The sequence below is a fragment of the Elgaria multicarinata genome, chromosome 14 (assembly GCF_023053635.1).
Source record: "Elgaria multicarinata webbii isolate HBS135686 ecotype San Diego chromosome 14, rElgMul1.1.pri, whole genome shotgun sequence".
Taxonomy (NCBI): domain Eukaryota; kingdom Metazoa; phylum Chordata; class Lepidosauria; order Squamata; family Anguidae; genus Elgaria; species Elgaria multicarinata.
This window is the reverse complement of record NC_086184.1, coordinates 32,423,692-32,441,161: the sequence shown is the minus strand read 5'-3', so window position 1 is coordinate 32,441,161 and position 17,470 is coordinate 32,423,692. Positions and strand designations below refer to the sequence as shown.

General features: G+C 42.9%; 1 protein-coding gene across 3 annotated transcripts in view; it reads right to left on the bottom strand.

Annotated features, from left to right (window-relative positions):
* The window catches only part of GARRE1 (granule associated Rac and RHOG effector 1), a 95,087-nt gene that overhangs the window by 55,556 nt on the left and 22,061 nt on the right, over positions 1-17,470 (bottom strand). The gene's annotated exons all lie outside the window — the stretch shown is intronic.

The window sequence follows — 17,470 nt, the reverse complement described above, 5'->3', positions numbered from 1 at the left end:
ATTTATTTTTAACAACAAACACAAATCAAAATCACTTAATACAAAAACATTATAATACCTTACTATCATATATTCGATGTTAACCTATTAAACATAATATAATAAACATAACAGTGCTCCCCCCACCTCGGGATCTCATTCTTGTTTCCAAAAACTCATAGTTTCATCTGTTGGTGGATCCCCCCTTCCTTTAGAAAATACAGACTCCAGGAACTTTTTCCATATACTCTCAAAATCATTCGTTTTTACTATGCCTCTTTTCATTTTTATATTACATGTCAATTTATCATTTATAGCAATGTCCCACACTTCTTTATACCATTCTTCAATACAATAATCTCCTGTAATTTTCCAATTCCTAGTTACTATCAACCTCGCAGCTGTCAGCAGGTTCGTTATCAATTCTTTCATTTCTTTATTACATTTAAGATCATCATGCAGTGAGAGTAATGCAATCCTTGGTGTAACTTCTACTTTAAATCCCACAATCTGTTCAATCTCATAAAACACCATCTTCCATAACTTTTGCACATGTATACAATCCCACCACATATGTAAATACGTTCCCTTTTCACCACAACTCCTCCAACAATCTGCTGAAAGCTGTTTATTAATCTTATTTAATCTAACCGGAGTTAAATACCACCTCCATACAAGTTTATAGTAATTCTCCTTTATTCTTACTGACATATTTCTCAACACACTCTGTCTCCAATATCTATCCCACCTCTGTTGTCCTATTTGTATCTTCTAATCAGTCTCCCAAACCATTTTCCCAGCACTATCCAGCCCTCCTTTCTCAACTAATATATTATATAGTTGACTCACTAACCCCTTTATCCCTATATTTTGTCCCTTATCTATTTCTTTTTGTTCAATTAATTCCTCAAATTTCGTCCTCTCTCTACATTCTCCATTTTCTCTTACCCAATTTTTAGTCCATTGTTCTAATTGAAAATAATTTAACCACGTTAATTCCAAATCTCTCAAAACTTCTTCCAACCTCTCTCTTGTATTCATCCCCCTTAACCACTCTCCTAATTTCATTTTATTTATTTATTTTAAAACTTTGCTTAACCTCTTCTTTAAATTTTCAGGAAATTTCTTTAACATTATCACCGGTGTTAAGGGGGAATTACTTGAAAACAATTCCTTTTTATAATTATTCCAAAGTTCCCAATGGAACTTCAAAAATTGGTTATCTAAATCATTAAGCCATTTACCCTTCCCTTTTTCCTTAAAAAACACATTTTGCAATTTTAACTCAATATTCCCTAATGTATTTTCTTCCATCCATTTTAAGTCCCCTACCCCTATAATTGCTTCAACAACATGTCTTAACCTATTAGCTAGATAGTAGTACTCAAGGTTTGGGAGACCCAGTCCGCCTCTCTTTTGGCTTAAATACCATTTACTTTTATTAATCCTTGATTTCTTCCCTTCATTGCAGTAATTATTTATAAGATTCTGCCATCTTTTTAATTCTATCTCTGAAATTCTTATTGGTAACATTCTAAAGAACAAGTTAATCTTAGGTAAAATTTTCATCTTTATTAAAGCTATTCTTCCAAACCAGGAAAGATTCAGTTTCTTATACTTCTTTAACTCTTCCTCTATTTCTTTTTTTAATCCATTTAAATTCTCACTTTCCAAATCTTCTAAATTTTTTGTAATCTTAACACCCAAATATTTAATTTTTTCTTTGCTTTTCAAAACTGAAACCTTCCCTTCCCACTCCCTTTCTTCCTTTTTAGTATAGTGGAATAACATCAAATCCGATTTTGCCCAGTTTATCCTTAACCCCGTAACTTCTTCAAAATCATTCAACTGCTGTTTAATTCTTTCCATTTTACCTAAAGGATCTCTAATAGTCATCAATGTATCATCTGCAAACATGTTCAATTTTATTTTATTACTGCTACCTATCCCCTCTATCTCTCCATCCTCTCTTATTGCGTTTGCCAACAATTCCATCACCAATACAAACAGGACTGGCGAGAGTGGGCATCCTTGTCTTGTCTCTCTAGCAAGTCGTATCTTGTCCGTTATTCCATCATTTACTACCACTACGGCTGTGCTTTTAGAGTATAACTGCTCTATTATTGTTCTAAATTTAGTACCAAATCCCATTTTATTTATAACCAACTTTAAAGTTTGCCAGCTCACACAATCAAAAGCCTTAAAAATATCTAACGCTAAAATACCCGCCTTAATCCTTGATCTTTTTATCCCCTGAATTACACTCAAAACTCTACCTATTAATGTGTGCATCTGTCTACCTGCTATAAAACCACATTGATCTTCCCCTACATATTTAGCTATACATTTATTTAGCCTTTTAGCCAAAATGCTTGAAAAAATTTTTGCATCTTGGTTTATTAGTGAAATTGGTCTATATGAATCTGAGAGAGTCAGATCCTTATCCGGTTTTGGAATTAAAATTATTATAGAATGCTCCCATGACTCTGGGATCCTCTCCCCCTCCATTATTGCGTTATATAATTTCAGCAACTTTGGCACTATTAAAGTTTTAAATTTTTTGTAAAACTCTGGTCCTAAACCATCTGCCCCTGGTGATTTCCCTGCTTTAAGCTGGTCTATAACCTCCTCTATTTCACTTTGCAATATATTATTATCCATTATTTCCTTATGCTCTTTTTCTAATCCTTTCTTCAAAAATTTATCCACATATTCCTCCGTCCTCTTCATTTGGGTATCTCTTTTCTTGTATAACTCTTCAAAAAAATCCTGAATTTTTTTTATTTTATCCTTCATCAAATGACAATCATTACCCTGCTTATTTTTTACTAACCCTATCCCATTTTTAGCTTTTTCTTTCTGTGTGAGTTTGGCAAGCATCTTTGAATTCCTATTACTGTTTTGAATTCCTGACAACTGGCCGTGCTGGCTGGGGCTGACAGGAGTTGAAGTCCAAAATGTCTGGAGGGAGCCAGGTTGGGGAAGGGTGACCTATGCATTCTTAATGCAGTAACAGGGTGGGAGATCATTGCAGTAGCCCAGCCTGGCATCCTCTGGATGTGATGGACTGATCGCATCATCCCCTGCTTGTATGATAAGTGGCCATGCTGGATAGGGATGATAGAGTTGCAGAACAAAAGATCTGGAGAGTGCCAAGTTGTAGAAGGCTACAAGAACCTATTCAGCGTACAATATTCTTCCAACATGATATATTCTATCTACCTATCTATCTATATCTTCCAACATGATATATACTACCGTATTTCTTCGATTGTAAGACGCCATCGATTGTAAGACGCACACTAATTTCAGTACCACAAACAGAAAAAAACCCCTAAGACACACCCGCGATTCTAAGACGCACCCCATTTTTAGAGATGTTTATATTGGAAAAAAAGTGTGTCTTAGAATCGAAGAAATAGGGTATCTTCAGCCAGCAATGTCCTCTTGCATTCTACACAAGGCAAACAGGTCAGCCTCTAATGAATAAAGGGACACAAATCTGACATTCAAAAATCAGTAGGGTAATATTTCAACCTCCCAGGAACACTGTTGCCAGCCTCAAAGTGCCCATTCCTGAACAAGGGAAATTCTTCTTGATCCTCCCAGAGTGCAGGACATGGAATAACAGGCTCAAGTTAAAGGAAGCTAGATTCCAGCTGGACATCAGGAAAACCTTCCTGACTGTTAGAGCAGCATGACAATGGAATCAGTTACCTAGGGAGGTTGTGGGCAATCCCACACTAGAGACATTCAAGAGGCAGCTGGACAACCCTCTGTCAGGGATGCTTTAGGGTGGATTCCTGCATTGAGCAGGGGGTTGGACTCGATGGCCTTGTAGGCCCCTTCCAATTCTGCTATTCTATAATTCTATGATTCAAAGGGAGACTTCAGTGTGAAATAACTGGATTAGAATTGAAGTTCTTGAAAAATTGCAGCACCTCTGGCTTAAACAGCAAAAATGCTTTCCCATCCCCTATAGGTGTTAATGAATTTCGCAATCCTAGGATGTATTTATCAAATACTGCTGTTGTGAATGGTCACCATGTTTATTTTGCACATTTAAACTTTAACGTAATTGTCAGACTGATTTTTTTTTTGGGGGGGTGCATTCCCTCCCCCCAATCTCATTGTTTAATTTCTCCTCTACATGCCAACTGGAAATGCTGAGCTATTTCTAGGCCACAAAAGAGTTTGGTGCCCAGAGCAAATCTGAAGAAGGGGTGAGAGTGGTGTTTACAGCAATGTGGAGGTAAGCATCATGAAGGCCTATTGTTGCAAACCAGTCTCCTTGATGAAGGAGGCAGGACAGTGGCGAGGGTGGTTATTCTGAACTTTTTGGACAGCTGTAGTTATTCATGTCCTGAAGGTCCAATATAGGATGGAGGCCATCATACATTTTTGGGGACTTTGAAGTACCTGGATAAGAAACCAGTGATCTTCTGAGCATGGGGGAAGATTTCTATTGCACCCTGACTCAAAAGGGCAGCAATTTCTTTCTGGAGGACCCCAGGAGGATGGGTTGAGAAAGTAAATAAGAGAGAATGAAAGAGAAGATCTGTTCAGCATCCAAGTGGGGCAGAGAAAGGATAATATTTTTTGAATCATTGCCGTTAGGCAAGAACATTCCAAATTGCTGCCAGTCGCTGCAGCGAATGAAAAGGAACTGAGGGGCAAGCAGGAAGCACAGAGCAGGCTCTAGAACGTCCCATGTAACTGTTCTGCACAGGGTCAAAACTTGTGAGTCACAGAGACCACGAAGAAGTAGTGACTGTTTCTGACAAACTGTATCAATGAACTATAGGTCATGGAAAACAGTATGAAGCAGGGAAAGGGGATAGTGGAATATATGCAATGTTGAAGGAGATATAATGATGGCCAGAGAGGAAATTCCACAGAAGAGATCTTCAAGATAAAGCAGTTCTGACTAAAAGACCAAGACAATGCCCAAGGCACTGCATGATACTGTCTGTCCATAGGCAGAAGATGGAAGAGATAAAGAGAGGAGACAGGAGGTATGTGCTTCAGAGAAATTATCAACATGAACTTTTGCAATCTCCAAGGGGCAAGGTGAGGATGTGATCAAAGACATCAAGTCAAGCATCATGGTCTGAGATAGAGACAAGTGTCCAGTACCTGGGCCTTAACTTCTTGGACGGGAACTACTGAGTGCCTTGAAATTCATCTCTGAGAGACAGTCTGCAAGACCACAGCAAGGCAGGTGATGCCCCTTCACATGTCACACACAGAAGCACCTTCCCAAGTTAGGTTGTAGAATGGGGACTTCCAAGATATTCAAACCACCAGCAAAAAGAGATAGGTCTTCACACCTACTTGCTGGGGTGGGGATTGACCACAGGGATGTAGCACACAGAGGGAATGTGGCTCCTTTGGCATTGCTCTCTGGGGTCACCCTTTGGTCAAGAAAGTGTGAAGCAGATAGCAGGCAGAGTACAGGTAGAGAGAACACTGAAGGGATGGATATACAGGGATATATTATACAAAAAATATATAATAAATAAATATTTGCTTTGGTGATGGGGCGATTAATGCAATGCAAAGTATATGTGTAGAAAGGTGCATTTTGAACAATCCTGTAATATTGACTTTATTTCTTTAGTAGAAATCAAGAAATGAACCATTTGTGCCTTTGAGGATTCCCCCCACCCCCAGTCCTGCAAACCAGATTATGAGAAAGGCTGCTGGATTGGTTAGAGATTTAACTGCAAGGCAGTAGGTGGAGAAATGAAGCTGTTGTTAGGCAGAATGAGGCAAGGACAGCAATAGCTCCTTAAACCAGCCTTCCCCAACCTGGTGCCTTCCAGATGCATTGGACTGTAACTCCAATAATTCCATTGATCATGCTGGCTGGGAATTTGGAGGGCAACAGATTGGGTAAGGCAGCCTTAGACACTGCAAAGTTTTTCAAGCACTCTCCCCTCCTATCTCTGTAACCATGTGGGTTGCTAACCAACCCAAGCCCTGGTTGATCTCTGGAAAGGAGAAATGGCCCGGGAAGTTGACACAATTGTTCCTGAGTGTCCTCTCCCATGGAGTGGAGCCAAACAAGCCTCCTGTTTTTTCAGGGCGCTGAAATGAGCGGGATGTTGACTAGTGCGCGGCAGGAAACAGATTATCTATGTCAATTTCAATTTGGCTTCCAGCCTTGTTATGGGACAGAGACTGCTTTGGATGCCTTGATGATTGATCTATGCCAGGAACTTTGTTACTTTAGGAACATAAAATGTAATTATGTCCAAGTTAGTTTGGCATAAAATTATTACATTTGGTAACAAACAGAGCTACAAGCTCCTGAACTGTTAGGAACACCTGAACTGTAAGGAACCTCTCTGGTTCTGCCAGTTTATGAGGAGCAGGCAAAAAACAACTAAAAACAACAACAGAAGAAGCCACCAACATTAGTAACAAAGAAAATTATTTATGTCTCCGCTAGTCCTCCAGTGCCAAGACAAAAAGCACCCATTCCCATAAAAAGAACTGAGAAAAAAAGGGGGAAACAAGGTTCAATGAATATGCATGAAATTTAATCAGACTCATTTTCTAAGCTATAGCCATCACTATCAGTTGCAGTCTCTGCTACAGTGGCAGTGCTGCCCCCTAGAGGCAGAAATGCATCTTGGGTTCTTGCATTTGAGAGTTGAAGTCTTAATTTACAACCTAGGACTTGCTTGTCCTTGGTGCACAGACATTGTAATAATCTGATACTGTACAGTTTTTAGAAATCATTTGGAGAAGTAAATATCTGAACAAGTAAATATCTAATTCTGTGGGTGAATCAGGGAGAGGGTTACTTTAATGTAGTGAGAAGAGGTTGTGTTATTGGGTGCTCATAATTGGAAAGTTGAGAGAGGAAGAGGGAGGGAAAGAAGGAAACAGCCCCTGAAAGTTGTTCCAGTCAAAAGGAAAACAGCCAAACATATTGTCATCCAATCATTCTCGAACGACTAGCTTCACATTAGTAATTCAGAAATGTTTAGAGCTTAGGAGGAAGTTTAGCCTCTGCCCTCTAGCAGGGAGACTCCATATCATACATCTGTCACGAGAATGCTCTTTCCTTTCTCAAGAAAACACGGATGAGGCCTAGAGTAGGGGAAGATGGTGGGTTGTGTGCCTGTACAGGAGGCCACTTGAACAATGTGTCTTTGTGGTCTCTAAACTGATCTATTTGGGAGGTGGACCCAGGCTAATCAAGTCAAGATGGAAAAATGTCCGCTGTATTCAAAAATGTATGTTGTAAGTTGCAAATTTTCCAATGCCTAATTTTGCCACCATCTGAAAAAAATGGCAGCGTTATTTTCCTACATTTCCCAGCAAAGATAGCCTATTTATATTACTACAAAAGTCTTGACCTACACATTTCTCAAAAATCTGATATCCTTTAAAAAAACACCTCGCCCTCCCCCCAGCCCACCCCCAATGGGGATTGGGGAAAAAACAACCCTCGCTCTCCCCCAAGCACACCCACCCCGATGGGCACTTAAAAAGAAAAGCCCTTGCCCTCCCCTCCAGCCTACCTCCAATGATCACAGAGCCCACAATATAGAGCAACTGCAGTAATTTCAGCCACTCTATACTTCGGGCTCTATGATTTCTGCCCGATGGAGGACTAAGGTGCTGCACTAACCACTTTGTGGTTAAGAAAAACTTAACCACAAAATGGTTAAATGTGTCGTCTGCACCCATTTTGCATGTGGTTAGTGTAACCACAGCTGGCCATGGTTACATTAACCACAAAACCCAGAGTGTCATCTGAACCGGCCCAGTGTATGGTTGGTGAAGGAAGACGAATGTTGGTGGACTTTCTTTTAGCCTGCATTCCACATCTCATCCAAAGTTCACTGGAAGTCAGAGTAGGAAAAGATGTCAACAGAAGTATCAAGACATCAGTGTTCTTGTAGGATATTGCAACTGTATCATGAGGAACATTCACTGCATCCTGAGGATGAATCTTGCATCACCTGCTTTATATAAAGGTGTTATATCAAATTTGTTATTAGATGATCTCAGTTATTATTATTATTATTATTATTATTTATTTATATAGCACCATCAATGTACATGGTGCTGTACAGAGTAAAACAGTAAATAGCAAGACTCTGCCGCATAGGCTTACAATCTAATAAAACCATAGTAAAACAATAAGGAGGGGAAGAGAATGCAAACAGGCACAGGGTAGGGTAAGCAGGCACAGGGTAGGGTAAAACTAACAGTATAAAGTCCGAACAACATCAAGTTTTAAAAGCTTTAGGAAAAAGAAAAGTTTTTAGTTGAGCTTTAAAAGCTGCGATTGAACTTGTAGTTCTCAAATGTTCTGGAAGAGCGTTCCAGGCGTAAGGGGCAGCAGAAGAAAATGGATGGAGCCGAGCAAGGGAAGTAGAGGCCCTTGGGCAGGCGAGAAACATGGCATCAGAGGAGCGAAGAGCACGAGCGGGGCAATAGTGTGAGATGAGAGAGGAGAGATAGGAAGGAGCTAGACCGTGAAAAGCTTTGAAGGTTAACAGGAGAAGTTTATATTGGATTCTGAAGTGAATTGGAAGCCAATGAAGAGATTTCAGCAGTGGAGTAACATGGTCAGAGCGGCGAGCCAAGAAGATGATCTTTGCGGCAGAGTGGTGAACAGAAAACAACGGACTGATGTGAGAAGAAGGAAGGCCAGAGAGAAGAATGTTGCAGTAGTCCAACTGTGAAATAACCAGTGCATGAACAAGCGTCTTGGCGGAAGAGACAGACAAAAATGATAGAATCCTGGCAATATTATACAGGAAAAATCGACAAGATTTAGCTACTGCCTCAATATGAGGAATAAAGGAGAGCGAGGAGTCAAATATAAAGCCAAGGCTACGAGCTTCCTTGACCGGAGTAAGCGTAACATCATTGACAGTAAGAGAGAATGAGAGATGAGGAGAAGGTTTAGGAGGAAAAACGAGCAATTCAGTCTTTGCCATATTGAGTTTCAAATGACGATGAAGCAGCCAAGCTGAGATATCTGAAAGACATGCCGAGATACGATCGTGAACATCAGGAGAAAGTTCCGGAGATGACAGATATAGTTGTGTATCATCGGCGTACAGATGATATTGGAGGCCATGAGATTGAATAAGCTTGCCCAAGGGCAACATGTATAAGGAAAACAACAACGGGCCAAGCACCGAGCCTTGCGGAACCCCTACTGAGAGGGGAAAGGAGGAAGACGAGCTGCCATTAGCCAACACGCTGAAAGAGCGACCCGCTAGATAGGAGGCAAACCAGTTATAGACAGAGCCACAAAATACAAGGTCATGAAGGGAATCTAAGAGAAGATCATGATCAACCGTGTCAAAGGCTGCAGTTAGATCAAGGAGAATAAGAATGGAATAATGGCCTTTAGACTTGGCAGTAAGGAGATCATTGGTGATCTTAGTAAGGGCTGTTTCGGTGGAATGCAGAATCCAGATTGAAGTGGATCCAAAGCAGAGTTACTAGAAAGAAAGTCAAGACAGCGAGAGTAGACCGCACGCTCCAGGATCTTTGAAACAAACGGCAACAAAGAGACAGGTCGGTAGTTAGACAGAGATAGCCTATCAAGAGTAGGTTTCTTGAGAATGGGAGAGACTGTAGCATGTTTAAAAGCAGAAGGAAATGAACCAGAGGACAGAGAAAGTTTAATAATATGAAGCAAGGAAGGGAGGATAGCAGGAATAAGATTAATAAAGACACGAGAAGGAATCGGATCACGAGAACAAGTGGAAGGCTTCGAAGAGCGCAGTATTGTAGACAGTTCATCCGCTGAGACCGAAGGAAACGCAGAGAAATTTACAGGAGGAACTGACAGATGAGGAACAGGAACTGGAAGAGGAGCGGAGCTGGCCAGATCAGAGCGGATAGTTTGGATTTTAGCATTGAAAAAAGAGGCAAAGTTATTAGCAGACAGAGAGGCGGGGAGAGATGGCGGATTAGGCTTCAGAAGAGAATTGAAGAATGCAAAGAGCCGCTGAGGATGTCTAGCATTTGACTGGATCAGCGTTGAGTAGTACTGCTGTTTGGCCAATGAAATGGCAGAAGAGAAAGAGGAGAGTACAAATTTGTAATGGACAAAGTCCACCCTGTCCCTGGTCTTACGCCAAAGGCGTTCAGCTGCCCGGGAACAAGAGCGAAGGTAGCGGAGGAAAGAGGTGAGCAGTTTGAGTGGTTCAGCAAATGCTGGGGTTATCACATCAGTACTGACACACTGAACTTCTCTCAGAGAAGGCATCTAGAGAAGGACTCCTGAAGCTGACCTTAGGGACTGGGTAGGTATTGGGACCCAAAGCCATGTGGCTTTGTGTTAAAACCAGCACTTTTAATTTGGACTGGAAACAAACTGGCAACCATTGCAGGTGAACTGAAACTGGTCTTATACCTTCACAGCATCAACAAGCTGGCCGCTGAATTTTGCACTAGCTGCAGTTTCCAAACCATCTTCAAGGGCAGCCCAACTTACAATGCATTGCAGTAATGTAACCTAGACGTTCCCAGAGCATGGGCTGCTGATGCTTGGCTATCCCCATGCAAATAAGATTGCAACTGGTTAAACAACCGGAGATAGCAGAAAGCACTCCATGCTACAGAGCCCACGTGAGCCTCTAATGACAATAATGGATCCAGGAATACCCCCAAGCTGTGCACTTTAGGGGGAGTGTGACCTTATACAGAGCTGGTTGCATTTCCACCATCCAAACAGAGGAACCACCCATCAATAAAGCCTCAGTCTCGTCTGGATTGAGCCTCAGTTTATTGGCACTCATCCATTCCATTACTGAGGCTTGACACGAGTTCAGCACATCCACTGCCATACCTGCTTGGGATGAAAAGGAGAAACAGAGTAGTGTGTCATCAGCATACTGATGACAATACACTCCAAAACTCCAGATGTCCCCATATAGTGGTTTCATATAGATGGGTGCACCCAATTCCCCCCAAATGTTTACATCTTGTTTCAGAAAAGTAGCATAGTCTATTCACTAGGAAAGTAATGTCTGAACATTGAACAATTTTACCATTAAGAAACTGAATAAATGGAGTGTCCAAGTATAGAGTATATAAATCACAAGCACATCAAGCTGAAGTCAAAGCCACAAGGGAAGCTGCTTTAAAAGACAGAAGAGTCTAGTCTGAAGAATCACTGACTAAGAAATTTTATTGATTACATTTTTATATTGCACAATAGCCAAAGCTCTCTACGCACTTCAGGGGGAGGGGAGCCCATCCAGAACTGGCTGCACTTCCAGGTTACTTTCCCACAAGCTGGACCACAAGCTTGTTTTTCCTCCTAAACCTTCTCCTCATCTCTCATTCTCTCTTACTGTCAATGATGTCACGCTTACTCCGGTCAATGAAGCTCGTAGTCTTGGCTTTATATTTGACTCCTCGCTCTCCTTTATTCCTCATATTGAGGCAGTAGCTAAATATGCAGGTTGCTTACCTGTAACTGTAGTTCTTCAAGTGGTCATCTATGCATTCACACATATGGGCTTTGCGCCTGCGCAGAGACCAGACCGGAACCTTCTCTAGCTGAGTGGAACGTTTTTTGGCGGGAACCCCTCCCCCACGCTACCGCGCACGTCCATGGGGTTCCGCCCTTACCTCAGTTTACAGGAGTCCGACATTGTGCCCCCATAAACATGAGTGTAATTTCAATAAAGTACATTCCACGTATAACTGTGTCATTTGTAAGTCTCACACCACCAAGTGGGGATGGTGGGTGGGTTGTGTGAATGCATAGATGACCACTCGAAGAACTACAGTTACAGGTAAGCAACCTGCATTTCTTCTTCGTGGTCTCTATGCATCACACATATGGGCGAGTAGCAAGCTGACATATCTTTGGAGGTGGGTTGGTGCATCATCTGAAGATCTCCGAGAGCACTGTCCTTCCAAACGAGCAGTCGTGCCTAGCACGGGTGTCCAAACTGTAGTGCCTAACAAACGTGGATGGAGTGGACCACGTTGCAGCTCTACAGACTTCTGTCAAGGGAACACCTCTGCTGAAGGCAACAGATGTTGCGACAGCTCTGGTAGAATGAGCTGTCACAGGTTTCACAAGCTCTAGTTTAGAGACAGAGTAAGCAAGTTCAATTGTCTCTACAATCCAGCGTGACAGTTGCTGGCATGAAACAGGGAGTCCCTTATAAGGCTCACCATAACAAATAAACAATTGCTTTGTTTTCCTAAAACTCTCTGTCCTAGCCTTGTAAAAGGCAAGAGCTCTCCTTACATCAAGTGTATGTAAAGAAAACTCAACAGGTGTTGTTGGATTCGGAAAGAAAGCTGGTAGAGTGATATATTGGGACAGATGAAAGGTTGACACTACCTTAGGCAAGAAGGCAGGGTCTGTGCGTAACACAACCTTATCTTTGTGAAAGATAGTGTAAGGAGCATCTATCCTGAGAGCTCTAAGCTCACTTGCATGTCTAGCAGAAGTGATGGCTACTAAAAAGACAGTCTTGAATGTTAGAAGCCTAAGGTCAGATAAGGCCATGGGCTCGAAGGGCTTCTTTGTCAATGCCTGTAACACCACTGATATGCTCCATGGTGGAACGATACTCTTTACTGTCAGTATCATATTTTTAAGCCCCTTTAAAAATTTCCTCGATGTTGGATGTACAAAAGGTGTAAAACCATCCATGCCTCGATGAAAAGACATAATAGCCGCTAAGTGAACTCTGATGGAAGTGAGTTCGAGTCCCTGCTGATAAAGTGCCAATAGGTATTTGAGAATCAATGACAAAGGGCAAGATTCAGGTGCTTGATCGTTTTCCAAGGCAAAAGTTTGAAATCTCTGCCACTTTGCCGCGTAAGATTTTCTCGTTGAAGGCTTTAGTGATGCCAACAATATATGGTCTACAGTTAAATCCTTGGTACGAGAGGAGGAATGGATGATATTCTCCATGCCGTCATCTTGAGGGTCGACAGGTTTGCGTGTCGAACCCTGCCCTGGTGTCGAGACAACAGTGTCGGTATCGGCGGGAGTCTGATGTAATTCCCGTCCGACAGTCGAAGGGCATGGGAGAACCACGTCTGTCGAGGCCACCACGGTGTGATAAGGATGCAGTCCGACCTGTCCGACTGGATTTTGGCCAGCACCTTCGTCAACAGTGGAAACAGAGGAAAGATGTAAAGAAGATTTCCTTTCCAGGTTCTGGTGAAAGCATCTCCTAGCGAGTGCTTTCCTCTTCCTGCTCTGCTGCAGAACCTGGAACAAGCTGCGTTTTCTTCGGTAGCGAAGACATCGACAGCAGGGAGGCTCCAGTACCGAAAGAGAACGTCTCTTACTTCGGTATCGAGCTCCCATTCGTGGTCGACGTGGAAAGACCTGCTGAGGGCGTCCGCGATGATGTTTTCCTTGCCCGCTACATGGATCGCCGTCAGGTGAGTATTTCTCTTTATGCACCAGTTCCAAATCCTGAGTGCCGATCGATTCAGAGGATGAGACCTTGTCCCACCTTATCTGTTGATGTACGCCACTACCGTGGTGTTGTCTGTCGCGATCAGGACGTTTCGGCCCTCGATCATTTGTGAAAAAGTTTTTATTGCATTCTCCACCGCTAGCAGTTCTAGGTGGTTGATATGATGTTCCCTCTGGGAAGGAGGCCAACGGCCCTGAGCTGTGAGGGAGTCGCAGTGTGCTCCCCATCCGATCAACGATGCATCCGTCATGATCGTTACCGAAGGAGTTTCTTGCTGGAAGGGAACTCCTTCTAGGAGCGTCAACATCGAAAACCACCATTTCAGAGATGCCCTTACTTGCGTCGGGATCGACAGGTAAGTTCGCCGGGCATCGTGTCGAAGATCGAAAGTTCTTAAAAACCAGGCCTGCAATATTCTCATTCTGAGTCTTGCAAACCTGATGACTGCAGTTGTAGCTGCCATCAAGCCTAATAGCCTCTGGATCGTCCACGCCGAGACCTTTCGGCGGCTCTCGGTAGCGATGGCTAACTCTTGAAGGGTGCTTGCTCTGGTCGAGGGCAGGTATGCTCTCCCGTCCCGAGACGATAGGGTTACCCATATGAAGTCCAGCTTCTGCTGTGGGGTCAAGATGGATTTCTCCTCGTTGACCCACAGACCCAATGAGACCAACAGGCTGAGGGTGGTTGAAATGTCCGCTACCAGATCTTTTTTCGGGACCGTGAAGTATCGGGAGAAAAAACCCTGGTTGAGTTCCTCTGCGGGTACTGGAGAGATGGCTCCTTTCGCTAGGAGGGTCTGTACCTTGAGAAGCAGAGGAGGGGATGGCGCCGTTACTTTCACCTCCGAAGAAGGAGGAAGGACATCGAGCTCGATGGCATACCCCGAGTTGATGATAGTGAGCACCCAGGAGTCCGATGTTATTGACTCCCATTGATGGTAATGTGGTGCTAGGTGGTTCGCAAAGGGAGGTGGATCTGGGATAAAGAAGTCAAACCCGCTGCTTCTTAGAGAAGTCGGGCTGACGTTTGCTTTGGAGCTGTTGTTGCTGCTGCCTCTGCTGACCTTTCGCTGTCGACAATTGTTGCCTGGCTATGGCTGAAGCTTCACTCTGGAAAACTCGTGCCAGCTCTTTTTTGTCCTCTGGGAGATGTTCACATAGTGATCCTATTTTCTCCCAGAGGAAGAGCTGGTATCGTGCCATGGTAGCCTCGTAGGCTGATGCCCTGATGCCCAAAGAGGCAGAGGAGTAAATCCACCTGCCCGTATGGTCCAACTTTCTGCCTTCTCTGTCCACGGGTGCAGAATGTGCCTTCTGTGAGTAGCCTTGAGCCGACTCCACTACGATCGAATTAGGTTTGGGATGTTGGACCAGAAACTGTACATCTTCCTCTTGGACTCGATAGAGGGTCTCTAGCCTTTTCGATGTGGCTTGAGTCATAGCCGGTGTTTTCCAAGATAATTGAGCCGTTTGCTTTAAAGCATGTGGAATAGGGATGGCAAGTCGTTGGTTGGTTGTGGACTGGAAAACGTCATAGATTGGATCGACGACCGATTCATCCATTTGCTGGATCTCCAGTCCTAATGCCTGAGCCATTCTAAGCATATGGTCAAAAAATCTGACCATATCGTCAGAAGGGGAAGAAGGGTCCTTGTCATGAACCTCATCTTCTAGTGAAGGCATCGATGGAGTAGCCGACAACCCCGACTCAGAATCCGATGGGTAATTATCCTCAGGCAAGGATACTGTAACCACCTGGAGGTCTACATGCTCCATCGGGAGGGAGCTTAGCTCCACATTTCACACACTTGCGAAATGGGGCCTTAACTGCCATACGGCTAAGCGCCACGATCGAAATCGCTGAGTAAAATCTAACTACTAAAAAAAAAAAAATTTTTTTTTTTAGATAGAATAGAAGAAAAGATGTTAAGAAGTGAGAAATAAGTGAAAAGAGGAAAGATTTGAAGTAAAAAAGGATTTTAAAGAGAAAACGCTAAGAGGTTTGGTTCTATGGTCTAAGCACAATGGCGGACGATGAAGAACTGAGGTAAGGGCGGGAACCCCATGGACATGCGCGGTAGCGTGGGGGAGGGGTTCCCGCCAAAAACGTCCCACTCAGCTAGAGAAGGTTCCGGTCTGGTCTCTGCGCAGGCGCAAAGCCCATATGTGTGATGCATAGAGACCACGAAGAAGAACCTGTTGTTTTTTCCTGTATAATATTGCCAGGATTCGATCATTTTTGTCTGTCTCTTCTGCCAAGACGCTTGTTCATGCACTGGTTATTTCTCGGTTGGACTACTGCAACCTTCTTCTTTCTGGCCTTCCTTCTTCTCACATCAGTTTGTTGGTCTCTGTCCACCACTCTGCCGCTAAGATCATCTTCTTGGCTCGCCGCTCTGACCATGTCACTCCACTTCTGAAATCTCTTCATTGGCTTCCAATCCACTTCAGAATCCAATATAAACTTCTCCTGTTGACCTTCAAAGCTTTTCACTGTCTAGCTCCTTGCTATCTTTCCTCTCTCATCTCACACTATTGCCCTGCTCGTGCTCTTCGCTCCTCTGATGCCATGTTTCTCGCCTGCCCAAGGGCCTCTACTTCCCTTGCTTGGCTTCGTCCCTTCTCTTCTGCTGCCCCTTACGCCTGGAACGCTCTTCCAGAACATTTGAGATCTACAAGCTCAATCACAACTTAAAGCTCAGCTAACTTTTCTTTTTCCTAAAGCTTTCAAAACTTGATGTTGCTCGGACTTTATACTGTTAGTTTTACCCTACCCAGTGCCTGTTTGCATTCCCTTCCCCTCCTTATTGCTTTACTATGATTTTAGTAGAATGTAAGCCTTTGCGGCTGGGTCTTGCTATTTACTGTTTTACGCTGTACAGCACCATGTACATTGATGTGCTATATAAATAAATAAATAATAATAATAATAATAATAATAATAATAACAAAGCTTATGATCTATCATTCCTTCAGAAAATGGGGGCATCAGAAGAGGTTTGCAGGGGCTCAAACAATCTTAAGAGAAAACCCTAAGGAGGGAATCCCAACAAACAGTTCAATGATAACTCAACAGCACTAATTACTGACAAACTGAGAAAATGAACTGACAATTAGGTGGAAAGGGGAATTGAATGGAAGAGCAGAGGAGGGAGGAACAGACAGAGCTTAAAATGGTGATCAGAACCGTCTCATTCTCTGGATAGATCATTTCCTGTTTCACACCAAGAAGGTATTTTAGAAAATGTCTCTAGATACTGAAATGAGTGCTCCTCATAGAAACAACAGAGAAATACAACATTTTTTATACAGCTAGAATTGAGCACCTTAAACCCCCCCCCCACAAAAATCTAAGTGGAGCAGGGGACGCCAACTCCTAAATGGAATAGCTAAAACTCTGAATAGAAAGACTCCCCTCACTACATCCTTTTTGTTGCAGAGCCTGAATTTTCCACTTCGCCATTAGATCTCACAGATGCAGATCTGCAAGACCTTTCAAAAAGTGCTTGAACCACAGGAGAGAAAAAAAGCAATTATCATCTCTGGGAATAAATGCAGAAATTGCTGGAAGACGTACACAAAAAAGGAAGAATTTGGCAGACCTGTGGATTTTAGGTATGTTGCATAGAGCAGTATGTCCTGATCAGACAGCTGTGACGGCTGAAAATTATTCAACTAGGCATACTAAACAAATCTCTTCCATTTTGCCACATATGATTTCTGCATTGAAGGTTTTCCAGAATGCAACAGTCCCTAGGAATGGCCACTAAAGAAAGATCCTCCAGGACAGTTTCAGAGAGACAAAGTTATAGTGCATAGTTTAACCCCAAGCCTGCAATAATAGATCTTCCCAGGTCTAACTTGCATTGCCCATGATATAGATATAGTCTCCTCCTCTTTCTTTTTCAATATTGTGTACATTGCCATCAGATCAAAATTTGGGCTTAAGAGTCCAACAACTTCTGAGAAGCCTTGTATCCCAATGGCTTATAGTCCGAGAACTTCTGTCCAGGAACAGATAGTAGAGGTTCTCCCCAGGTTAGCAAA